The sequence below is a fragment of the Symphalangus syndactylus genome, chromosome 10, assembly GCF_028878055.3.
Source record: "Symphalangus syndactylus isolate Jambi chromosome 10, NHGRI_mSymSyn1-v2.1_pri, whole genome shotgun sequence".
Classification (NCBI taxonomy): domain Eukaryota; kingdom Metazoa; phylum Chordata; class Mammalia; order Primates; family Hylobatidae; genus Symphalangus; species Symphalangus syndactylus.
In genome coordinates, this window is record NC_072432.2 from 100,782,550 (window position 1) to 100,793,097 (window position 10,548).

General features: G+C 37.6%; 1 pseudogene; it reads right to left on the bottom strand.

Moving 5' to 3' along the window:
• Nucleotides 1-549: 549 nt before the first annotated feature.
• On the bottom strand, nt 550-2,559 carry LOC129491773 (heat shock cognate 71 kDa protein-like; annotated as a pseudogene).
• Nucleotides 2,560-10,548: the final 7,989 nt, after the last annotated feature.

A 10,548-nucleotide genomic window follows, 5' to 3' on the forward strand; every position in this document is an offset into this window, starting at 1 on the left:
TCCATCCTCTGGTGACCACTATTCTACTCTCTACTTCTATGAGATTAACTTTTGTAGATTCTATGGATGAGTGAGATCGTGCAGCATTTGTCTTCCGTGTCTTAGATTCATTTAGCATTATGTCCTCGAAGTTCATCTGTGTTTCTGTGAATAATAGGATTTCATTCCTTTTTTATAGTTGAATAGTATTCAATTGTGTATATATGCCACATTTTCTTTAGCCATTTGTCTATAGATAAACATTTAGGTTGAGTCCATCTCTTGGCTATTGTGAATACTGCTTTAGTAAACACGAGAATGCAGGTTTCTCTCTCTTTTTTTTTTAATGGTGCCAATTTTAAATAGTTTTATTTAAGACATTGCATTTTCCACTTATAATACAGTGTTTATAAAGTGCAATTTTATTTCCTTCTCCTGTGCATATGTTCCATATTCAAGTATTGAGAATGCCAGTAACTTACTATAGCAGCTGAACTTAACTGCCACAGAATTTGCTACAAATTTAGGTCCTTCAATGTTTTAAATGTGTGAAACAATGTTACATCTATACTTGGGTTGGCTTAGTCAACCTCTTCAATAGTAGGCCCTGAGGAATCACCACCAGAGCGAGGAGCTCCACCACCAGGGAATCCTCCAGGCATTCCTCCTGGCATGCCTCATGCACTCTGGTACAGCTTGGTGTTGATGGGGTTGCACACTTTCTCAGCTTTCTGCTGATGTTCAAATTCTTCCTTCTCAGCAGCTTGATTCTTATCGAGCCAGTTGATAATTTCATTACACTTGTCCAGAATCTTCTGTTTGTCATCCTCTTAATCTTGCCCTGAAGTTTCTCATCTTCAACAGTTGATTTCATGTTGAATGCATAGGACTCAAGTGAATTCTTGGATGACACTTTCTCCCTCTGCTTCTCATCTTCAGCTTTGTACTTCTCGGCTTCCTTGGCCATACGTTCAATGTCTTCCTTGCTCAAACAGTGCTTGTCATTAGTGATAGTAATCTTGTTCTCTTTTACTGTACTCTTGTCCACAGCAGAGACATTAAGGATGCCATTGGCATCAATGTCAAAAGTGACTTCAATCTGAGGAATATCTCAGGGTGCAGGAGGTATGCCTGTGAGTTGAAACTTGCCAAGCAGTTGTTATCCTTGGTCATGGCCCACTCACCTTCATAAACCTGAATAAGCACACCAGGCTGGTTGTCAGAATAGGTAGTGAAGTTATGTGTCTGCTTGGTAGGAATGGTAGTGTTGCACTTGATGAGGATGGTCATGACTCCACCAGCAGCTTCAATACCAAGGGAAAAAGAGTGACATCCAAGAGCAGCAAATCTTGAACACTTTCAGACTTGTATCCAGACAGGATGGCTGCCTGGACAGCTGCACCGTAAGTGACGGCTTCATCAGGGTTGATGCTCTTATTCAGTTCTTTTCTATTGAAGAAGTCTTGGAGAAGTTTCTGAATCTTGGGGATATGAGTAGAACCACCCACCAGGACAATGTCATGAATCTGTGACTTGTCTAGTTTGGCATCTGGAAGGGCTTTCTCTATGGGGTCAGGGGTGCCATGGAACAGGTCAGCATTCTTTTCTTCAAATCAGGCATGGGTAATAGAGGTGTAGAAGTTGATTCCTTCATAGAGAGAATTGATCTCATACTGGCCAGGGTGCTGGAAGAGAGAGTATGCTTAGCCTATTCACAAGCAGTACGGAGGCATCTTATAGCTCTCTTGTTCTCACTGATGCCCTTCTTATGCTTGTGCTTGAACTCAGCAATAAAAATGGTTGACCATTTGGTTGTCAAAATCTTCTCCACATAAGTGGGTGTCTCTGGCTGTAGATTTGACCTCAAGGATTCCATCCTCAGTAGTGAGGATTGACACATTGAAAGTGTCACCTCCCAGGTCAAAGATCAGCACGTTTCTTTCTGCTCCAACCTTTTTGTCTAAGCCATAAGCAATAGCAGCTGCAGTTGGCTCATTAATAATTCTAAGTACATTGAGACCAGCAATAGTTCCAGCATCTTTGGTAGCCTGACACTGAAAGTCATTAAAGTAAGCTGGCACTGTGACCACAGCATTGGTAATAGTCTTCCCAAGGTCGGCTTCTGCAATTTCCTTCATCTTTGTCAGAACCATAGAGGGTACCTCCTCTGGATAGAAACTTTTGGTCTTTCCCTTGTATTCTAATTGGACCTTGAGCCTGCCAGCATCATTCGCCACCATGAAGGGCCAATGCTTCATATCAGACTGGACAACAGAATCATCAAATCTGTGTCCAGTCAGACGTTTGGCATCAAAAACATTTGGCATGTTGGTGGGGTTCATTGCAACTTGATTCTTTGCAGCATGAAGGGTCAATCATTCAGTGTCCGTAAAGGTGACATAGCTTGGAGTGGTTCGGTTTCCCTGATCATTGGCGATTATCTCTACTTTTCCATGCTGGAAAACACCCACACAAGAGTAGGTGGTGCCAAGATCAATACCAACTGCAGGTCCCTTCGACATGGTTGCTGGCATGTAGGCCTGGCTCTAACAAAGAAGAAAGCCACAGGAACCCCCAGAGCTGCAGGCGAGTTCAATCACAGATTTCTCTTTGACATAATGATTTCAATTCCTGTGGATAAATACTCAATAGTGAAATTGCTGGATCATATGGTAATTCTTTTTAATTTTTTTGAGAAACCTTTATGCTATTTTCCATAATAGTTGTACTAATTTACATTTCCACCAATAGTGTATAAGAATTTTCCTTTCTAGCAGCTGGGTACAGTGGTGTGGGCCTGTAGTCTCAGCTACTCAGGAGGCTGAGGCAGGAGGATAGTTTGAGCCCAGGACTTTGAGGCCAACCTGGGCAATACAGTGAGACATTATCTTTAAAAAAAAAAAGTGTTTAAAAAGATGAGTTCCCTTTTCTCTGCATCCTTGTCAGCATGTTTTACTTTTCGTCTTTTAGATAACAGCCATTCTAATTGAGGTGAGGTGGTATCTCATTGTGATTTTGATTTGCATTTCCCTGATGATCAGTGATGTTGAGAATTTTGTCATTTACCTGGTGATTTGTATGTCTTATTTTGAGAAATGTCTATTCAGGTCTTTTGCTTATTTTAAAATCTGATTTTTTGTGGGTTTTTTTTTTGGTATTGAGTTGTTTGAATTCCTTATGTATTCTAAATATTAACCTCTTGTCAGATGGAAAGTTTGTGAATATTTTTTCCCATTCTTAAGATTGTCTCTTCACTCTGTTGATTGTTTCCTTTGCTATGCAGAAGCTTTTTGGTTTGCCCCATTTGTCTATTTTGCTTTTGTTGCCTGTGCTTCTGAGGTCCTGTCCAAAAAATTCTTGCCCAGACCAGTTCCATGAAGTGTTTCCCCAGTGGTTTTCTTCTAGTAGTTTATAGTTTTGGGTCTTACATTTCAGTCTTTAATCCATTTTGAGTTTTTTTAATATGGTGAAAGATAGAGGTCTTTCATTTTTCCACATGTGAATATTCAGTTTTCCCAGCACCATTCATTGAAGAGACTGTCCTATTCCCCATGTGTGTTCTTGACACCATTGTTGACAATCAATTGACTGTAGATGTGTGGATTTATTTCTGGATTTCTTTCTGTTCCATTGGTCTATGTGTCTGTTTTCATGCCAGTACCATGCCAATTGCATTATTATAGCTTTTTAGTGTATTTTGAAGTCAGTGTGTTGTCTCCAGCTTTATTCTTTTGCTCAGGATTGCTTTGGCTATTTGATGTCTTTAGTGGTTCCATACGAATTTTAGCATTGTTCTTATATTTCTATGAAGAATGTCATTAATATTTTGATAGAAAGTATGTTGAATCTATACATCATCATAGGTAGTATGGACATTTTAACAATATTGATTCTTCCAATCCATGAACACAGATAACTTTCAATTTATTTGTGCTATCTTGAATTTCTTTCATCAATGTTTTATAGTTTTTATAGCAGATATCTTTCACCTCCTTGGTTAAATTTATTCCTAGGGTTTTTTTTTTTTTTTTGGTAGCTATTATAAATAGGACTGCTTTCTTGATTCCTTTTTAGATAGTGTGCTATTGGCATATAGAACTACTACTGATTTTTGTATGTTGATTTTGTGTCTTGAAACTTTACTGAATTCATTTATTACTTTTTGGATCTGGGTCACACTGATGAAAGAGGTGGGTTCCCATGGTCTTGGGTAGCTCTGCCTCTGTGGCTTTACAGGGTACAGCCTCCTTCCTGGCTGCTTTCATGGGCTAGTGTTGCATGTCTGTGGCTTTTTTCAGGCTCACAGTGCAAGCTGTCAGTGGATCTACCATTCTGGGGTCTGGAGGATGGTGGCCCTCTTCTCACAGCTCCACTAGGCAGCACCTCAGTGGGGATTCTGTTTGGAGGCTTGCACCCCACATTTCCTTTTTGCAGTGCCCTAGCAGAGGTTCTCCATGAGTGCCCCACCTCTGCAGCAAACTTCTGCCTGAACATCCAGGCATTTCCATACATCCTCTGAAACCTAGGCAGAGGTTCCCAAACCTTAATTTTTGACTTCTATGCACCTGCAGGCTCAGCACCATGTGGACACTGCCAAGACTTGGAGCTTGCACCCTCTGAAGTCATGGCTTGAGCTGTACCTTGGCCCCTTTTAGTCACAGCTGAAGTGGCTGGGACACAAGGCACCAAGTCCCTAGGCTGCACACAACAGAGAGACCCTGGGCCTAGCCCACAAAACCATTTTTTCCTCCTATGTCTCTGGGCCTGCGATGGGAGGGACAGTCATAAAGGTCTCTGACATGCCCTGGAGACATTTTCCCCATTGCCTTGGTGATTAACATTCAGCTCCTCATTACTTATGCAAATGTCTGCAGCCAGCTTGAAATTCTCCTCAGAAAATAGGATTGTTTTTTCCTATTGCATTGTCAAGCTGCAAATTTTCTGAACATTTATGCTCTGTTTCCCTTTTAAAACTGAATGACTTTAACAGCACCCAAGTCCTCTCTTCAATGCTTTGCTGTTTAGAAGTTTCTTCTGCCAGATACCCTAAATCATCTCTCTCAAGTTCAAAGTTCCACAAATCTCTAGGGCTGGGGCAAAATGCCACCAGTCTCTTTGCTAAAACATAACAAGAGTCACCTTTGCTCCAGTTCCAAGCAAGTTCCTCATCTCCATCTGAGACCACCTCAGCCTGGATTTCATTGTCCATATCATTATCAGCATTTTGATCAAAGCCATTCATTAAGTCTCTAGGGAGTTCCAAACTTTCCCACATTTTCCTGTCTTCTTCTGAGCCCTCCAAACTGTTCCAACCTCTGCCTGTTACCCAGTTTCAAAGTCGCTTCCACATTTCAGGTATCTTTTCAGCAGTGTCCCTCTCTACTGGTACCAATTTACTGTATTAGTTTTTTTCATGCTGCTGATAAAGACATACCTGAGACTGGGAAGAAAGAGGTTCAATTGATGCACAGTTCCATGTGGCTGGGGAGGCCTCACAATCATGGCAGAAGGCAAGGAGGAGCAAGTCACGTCTTACATGGATGGCAGCAGGCAAAGAGAGAGAGCTTGTGCAAGGGAACTCCTTTTAAAACCATCAGATCTCATGAGACTTATTCACTATCACAAGAACAGCACAGGAAAGACCTGCCCCCATGATTCAATTACCTCCCACTGGGTCCCTCCCATAACACGTGGGAATTCAAGATGAGATTTGAGCAGGGACACAGCCAAACCATATCAACCATGTATTTTCTTTATCCCCCTGAATTTCACGTCATTTATATATGAATACTTAAACATGGGTTTGTTATTTTATTTTTAAATTTTTGTGAGTACATAGTAGGTATTTATATTTATAGGATACATGAGATGTTTTGATACAGGCATGCAACATGAAATAAACACATCATGGAAAATGGGATATCCATCACGTCAAGCATTTATCCTTTGAGTTACAAACAATCCAATTACACTCTTTGAGTTAATTTAAAATGTATATTATTATTACTGACTATAGACATTCAGTTGTGCTATCAAATCATAGGTCTTATTCATTCTTCCTACTTTTTTGTACCCATTAACCATCCCCCATCTCCCGCCAAGCCACCCATTACCTTTCCCAGCCTCCAGTAACCATCCTTCTACTCTCTGTGTCTATGAGTTCAGCTGTTTTTGAGTTTTAGATCCCATAAATAAGTAAAAACATGCAATGTCTGTCTTTCTGTGCCTAGCTTATTTTACTTAAAATAATGATCTCCAGTTCCATCCATGTCATTGCAAATGACTGGATCTATTTTTTTATGGCTGAATAGTACTCCATTGTGTATGTGTGCCACATTTTCTTTTTCCATTTGTCTGTTGATGGACAGTCAGGTTGCTCTCAATCTTAGATATTGTAAACAATGCTGCAACAAAAATAGTAGCACAGATATCTCTTGATACACTGATTTCCCTCCTTTTGGATATATACACAGCAGTGGGATTGTTGGATCACATGGTAGCTCAATTTTCAGTTCAATGAGGAACCTCCAAACTGTTCTCCATAGTGATTTTACTAATTTACATTCCCACAAACATACAAGCGTTCTCTTTTCTCCACATCCCCTCCAGCATGTGTTATTGCCTGTCTTTTGGATATAAGACATTTTAACTGGGGTGAGATGATATCTTATTGTAGTTTTGATTTGCATTTCTCTGATGATCAGTCGTGTTGAGTACCTTTTCATATGCCTGTTTGCTATTTGTATGTCTTCTTTTGAGAAATGGCTATTCAAATCTTTTGTCCATTTTTTAGTCGGATTATTAGATTTTTTCCTATAAAGTTGTTTGAACCCCTTATATATTCTAGTTATTAATCTCTTGTCAGATAGGTAGCTTGTAAATATTTTCTCCCATTCTGTAGGTTGTCTCTTCACTTTATTGATTGTATTTTTTGCTGTACAGAAGCTTTTTAACTTGATATGATCCATTTGTCCAGTTTTGCTTTGGTTGCTGGTACTTGTAGGGTATTACTCAAAATTTTTTTGCCCAGACCAATGTCCTGGAGATTTCCCAAAGGTTTTATTGTAGTAGTTTCACAGTTTGAGGTCTTAGATTTAAGGCTTTAATCCATTTTGATTTGGTTTTTGTATATGGTGAAAGATAGGGGTTGAGTTTCATTCTTCTGCATATGGATATCCAGTTTTCCCAGCACCATTTATTGAAGAGACTGTCTTTTCTCCAGTGTGTGTTCTTGGCACCTTTGCTGAAAATGAGTTCACTGTAGGTGTGTGGATTTGTTTCTGGGTTCCCTATTCTGTTCCATTGGCCTACGTGTCTGTTTTCATGTCAGTACCATGCTGTTTTGGTTACTACAGCTCTGTAGTGCAATTTGAAGTCAGGTAATATGATTCCTCCAGTTTTGTTCTTTTTGCTTAGGATAGCTTTGGGTATTCTGGGTCTTTTGTGGTTTCATATACATTCTAGGAATTTTTTTCTATTTCTGTGAAGAATGTCATTGGTATTTTGATAGGGATTGCATTGAATCTGTAGATGGCTTTAGGTAGTATGAACACTTTAACAATATTGATTCTTCCAATGCATGAGCATGGAATATCTTTCCACTTGTTGGTGTCCTCTTCAATTTCTTTCATCAGTGTTTTATAGTTTGTATTATAGAGATCTTTCACTTCTTTGATTAAGTCAATTCCTAGATATGCAGTTTTATCTGTGGCTATTGTAAATGGGATTACTTTTTAAATTTCTTTTTAACATTGTTCACTGTAGGCATATAGAAATGCCACTGATTTTTCATGTTGACTTTTTATCCCTCGACTTCACTGAATTTATCATTTCTAATAGTTTTCTTGCAAAGTCTTTATATTTTTCCAAATATAAGATTATATCATCTGCAAACAAGGGTAATTTGACTTCTTTCCAGTTTGGGTGCCCTTTATATCTTTCCCTTATCTGATTGCTATAGCTAGGGCTTCCAGTACTATGTTGAATAATCATGATGATAATGGGCATCCTTGTCATGTTCCAGATCTTAGAAGAAAGGTTTTCAGTTTTTTCCCCATTTGGTGTGATTCTAGCATGAGTCTGTTGTATATGGCTTTTATTATGTTGAAGTATGTTCCTTCTATCCCCAATTTTTTCTGGAGATTTTTATGTGAAAAGATGTTGAATTTTATCAAATGCATTTCAACATCAGTTGAAATGATCATATGGTTTTGATACTTCATTCTGTTGATATAATGTAGCACACTGATTTCCATATGTTGAACCATCCCTGCATCCCAGGGATAAATCCCACTTTGTTATGATGAATGATCTTTCTAATGTATTGTTGAATTCAATTTGCTAGTATTTTGTTGAGGATTTTTGTATCAATATTCAGAGATATTGGCCTGAAGTTTACCTTTTTTTGATGTGTCTTTGTCTGGTTTTGGTATCAGGGTAATACTGGCCTCAAGTAATGAGTTTCAAAGTATTTCCTCCTCTATTTTATGGAACAGTTTGAGCAGGATTGGTATTAGTTCTTTAAATGTTTGGTAGAATTCCACAGTGAAGCCATTGGGTCCTGGGCTTTTCTCTACTAGGAGACATTTTATTATGGCTTTGATCTCATTACTTTCATTGGTCTGTTCAGGTTTTGGATTTCTTCCAAATTCCACCTTGGCAGGCTGTAAGAGTCCAGGAATTTGTGTATTTCTTCTTGATTTTCCAATTTATTGGCATTTAATTGCTCATAGTAGCCACTAATAATCCTTTGATTTTTTGCAGTATTAGTTGTAATGTCTCCTTTTTCACTTCTGATTTTATGAATTTGGATCCTCTCTCTTTTTTTCTTAGTCTGGCAAAAGGTTTGTCAATTTTTCTTGTTATAAAAAAAATTTTTAATTGATATTTTAGATTTCTTTATATAAATTTTATTTATTTCTGCTCAGATATTTATTATTTATTTTCTTCTACTATTTTTGGGTTGGATTTGCCCTTACTTTTCTAGTTCTTTTAAGATGCATTGTTAGATTGTTCATTTGAAGTTTTCCCTCTTTTCTGATGTAGGTACTTATCACTATTAATATAAACTTCCCTCTTAGTACTGCATTTGCTATATCCCATAGGTTTTGGTAAGTTGTGTTTCTATTATCATTTGTTTCAAGAAATTTTAAAATTTCATTCTTAAGTTATTTATTGACACACTGGTCATTCGGGAGCACAGTGTTTAATTTCTATGTATTTGTATAATTTCCAAAATCCCTCTTGTCATTAATTTCTAGTTTTATTCCACTGTGGTCAGAGAAGATGCTTGATATGATTTCAATTTTTTTTAATGTTTCAAGACTTGTTTTGTGGTCTAACATATGGTCTATCTTTGACAATGATTGATGTGCTGAGGAAAATTATGTGTATTCTATAGCTCTTGGATAAAATGTTCTGTAAATATCTATGAAATCCATTTGGTTTATAGTGCAGATTAAGTTGGATGTTTCTTTGTTGGTTTTCTGTCTAGAAGATGTGTCTAATACTGAAAGTGGGGTGTTGAAGTCTCCAACTATTACTCTATTGGGATCTATCTCTCTCTTTAACTCTAATAATATTTGCTTCATATTTCTGGGTCCTTCAGTGTTAGGTGCATATATATTTTAAACTGTTATATCCCCTTGCTGAATTGACTCCTTTATTATTATATAGTGACCTTCTTTGTCTCTTCTTATAGTTTTTGTCTTGAAATATATTTTGTCTGATATATGAGAACATCAAGGGGGAAATATGCCCCCAGGATCCAATCACCTCCCACAAGATCCCTCCCCTGACATGTGGGGATTACAATTTGATATAAGATTTGTTTGGGAATGCAGAGCCAAGCCATATCAACAGTTTTAAAGAAACTTTTCATGATATAGCTACTCTTGCTCTTTTTTGGTTTCATTTGCATGAAATATCTTTTTTCATCCCTTTATTTTCATTCTATGTGTGTCTTTATAGGTGAAGTGTGTTTCTTGTAGGCAACAGATCAATGGGTTTTGCTTTTTCATCCATTCAGCCACTCTATGTCTTTCGATTGGAGACATTTATATTCAGTGTTATTGTTGGTAAGTAAGGACTTACTCCTGTCATTTTGCTATTTATGTTCTGATTGTTTTCTGGTCTTCTCTTCCTTTCTCCTTCTGACTTCCTTTAGTGAGGATAATTTTTCTCTGGTGGTATGATTTATTTTCTTGCTTTTTTTGTGTGTCTCCATTGCCTGTTTTTTGGGTTGAGGTTGCCATGATGCTTACAAATACTCTCTTATAACTCATTATTTTAAACAGATAACAATTTAACACTTTTACATAAACAAACGAGCAAAAAGAAAACTAATAAAAACTCTAAGCCTTTACTTTATCCCCCACTTTTTAACTTTTTATTTTTTCTATTTATATATTTTTGTACTGAGTATGTCTGGAAAATTTGCAATAATTATTTTTGATTGGTTCATCATTTAGTCTTTCTACTTAAGATAAGAGTAGTTTACACACCATAGTTAAAGTGTTATAATTTTTTTCTGTGTTCTTACTATTACCAGTGAGTTTTGTACCTTTAGGT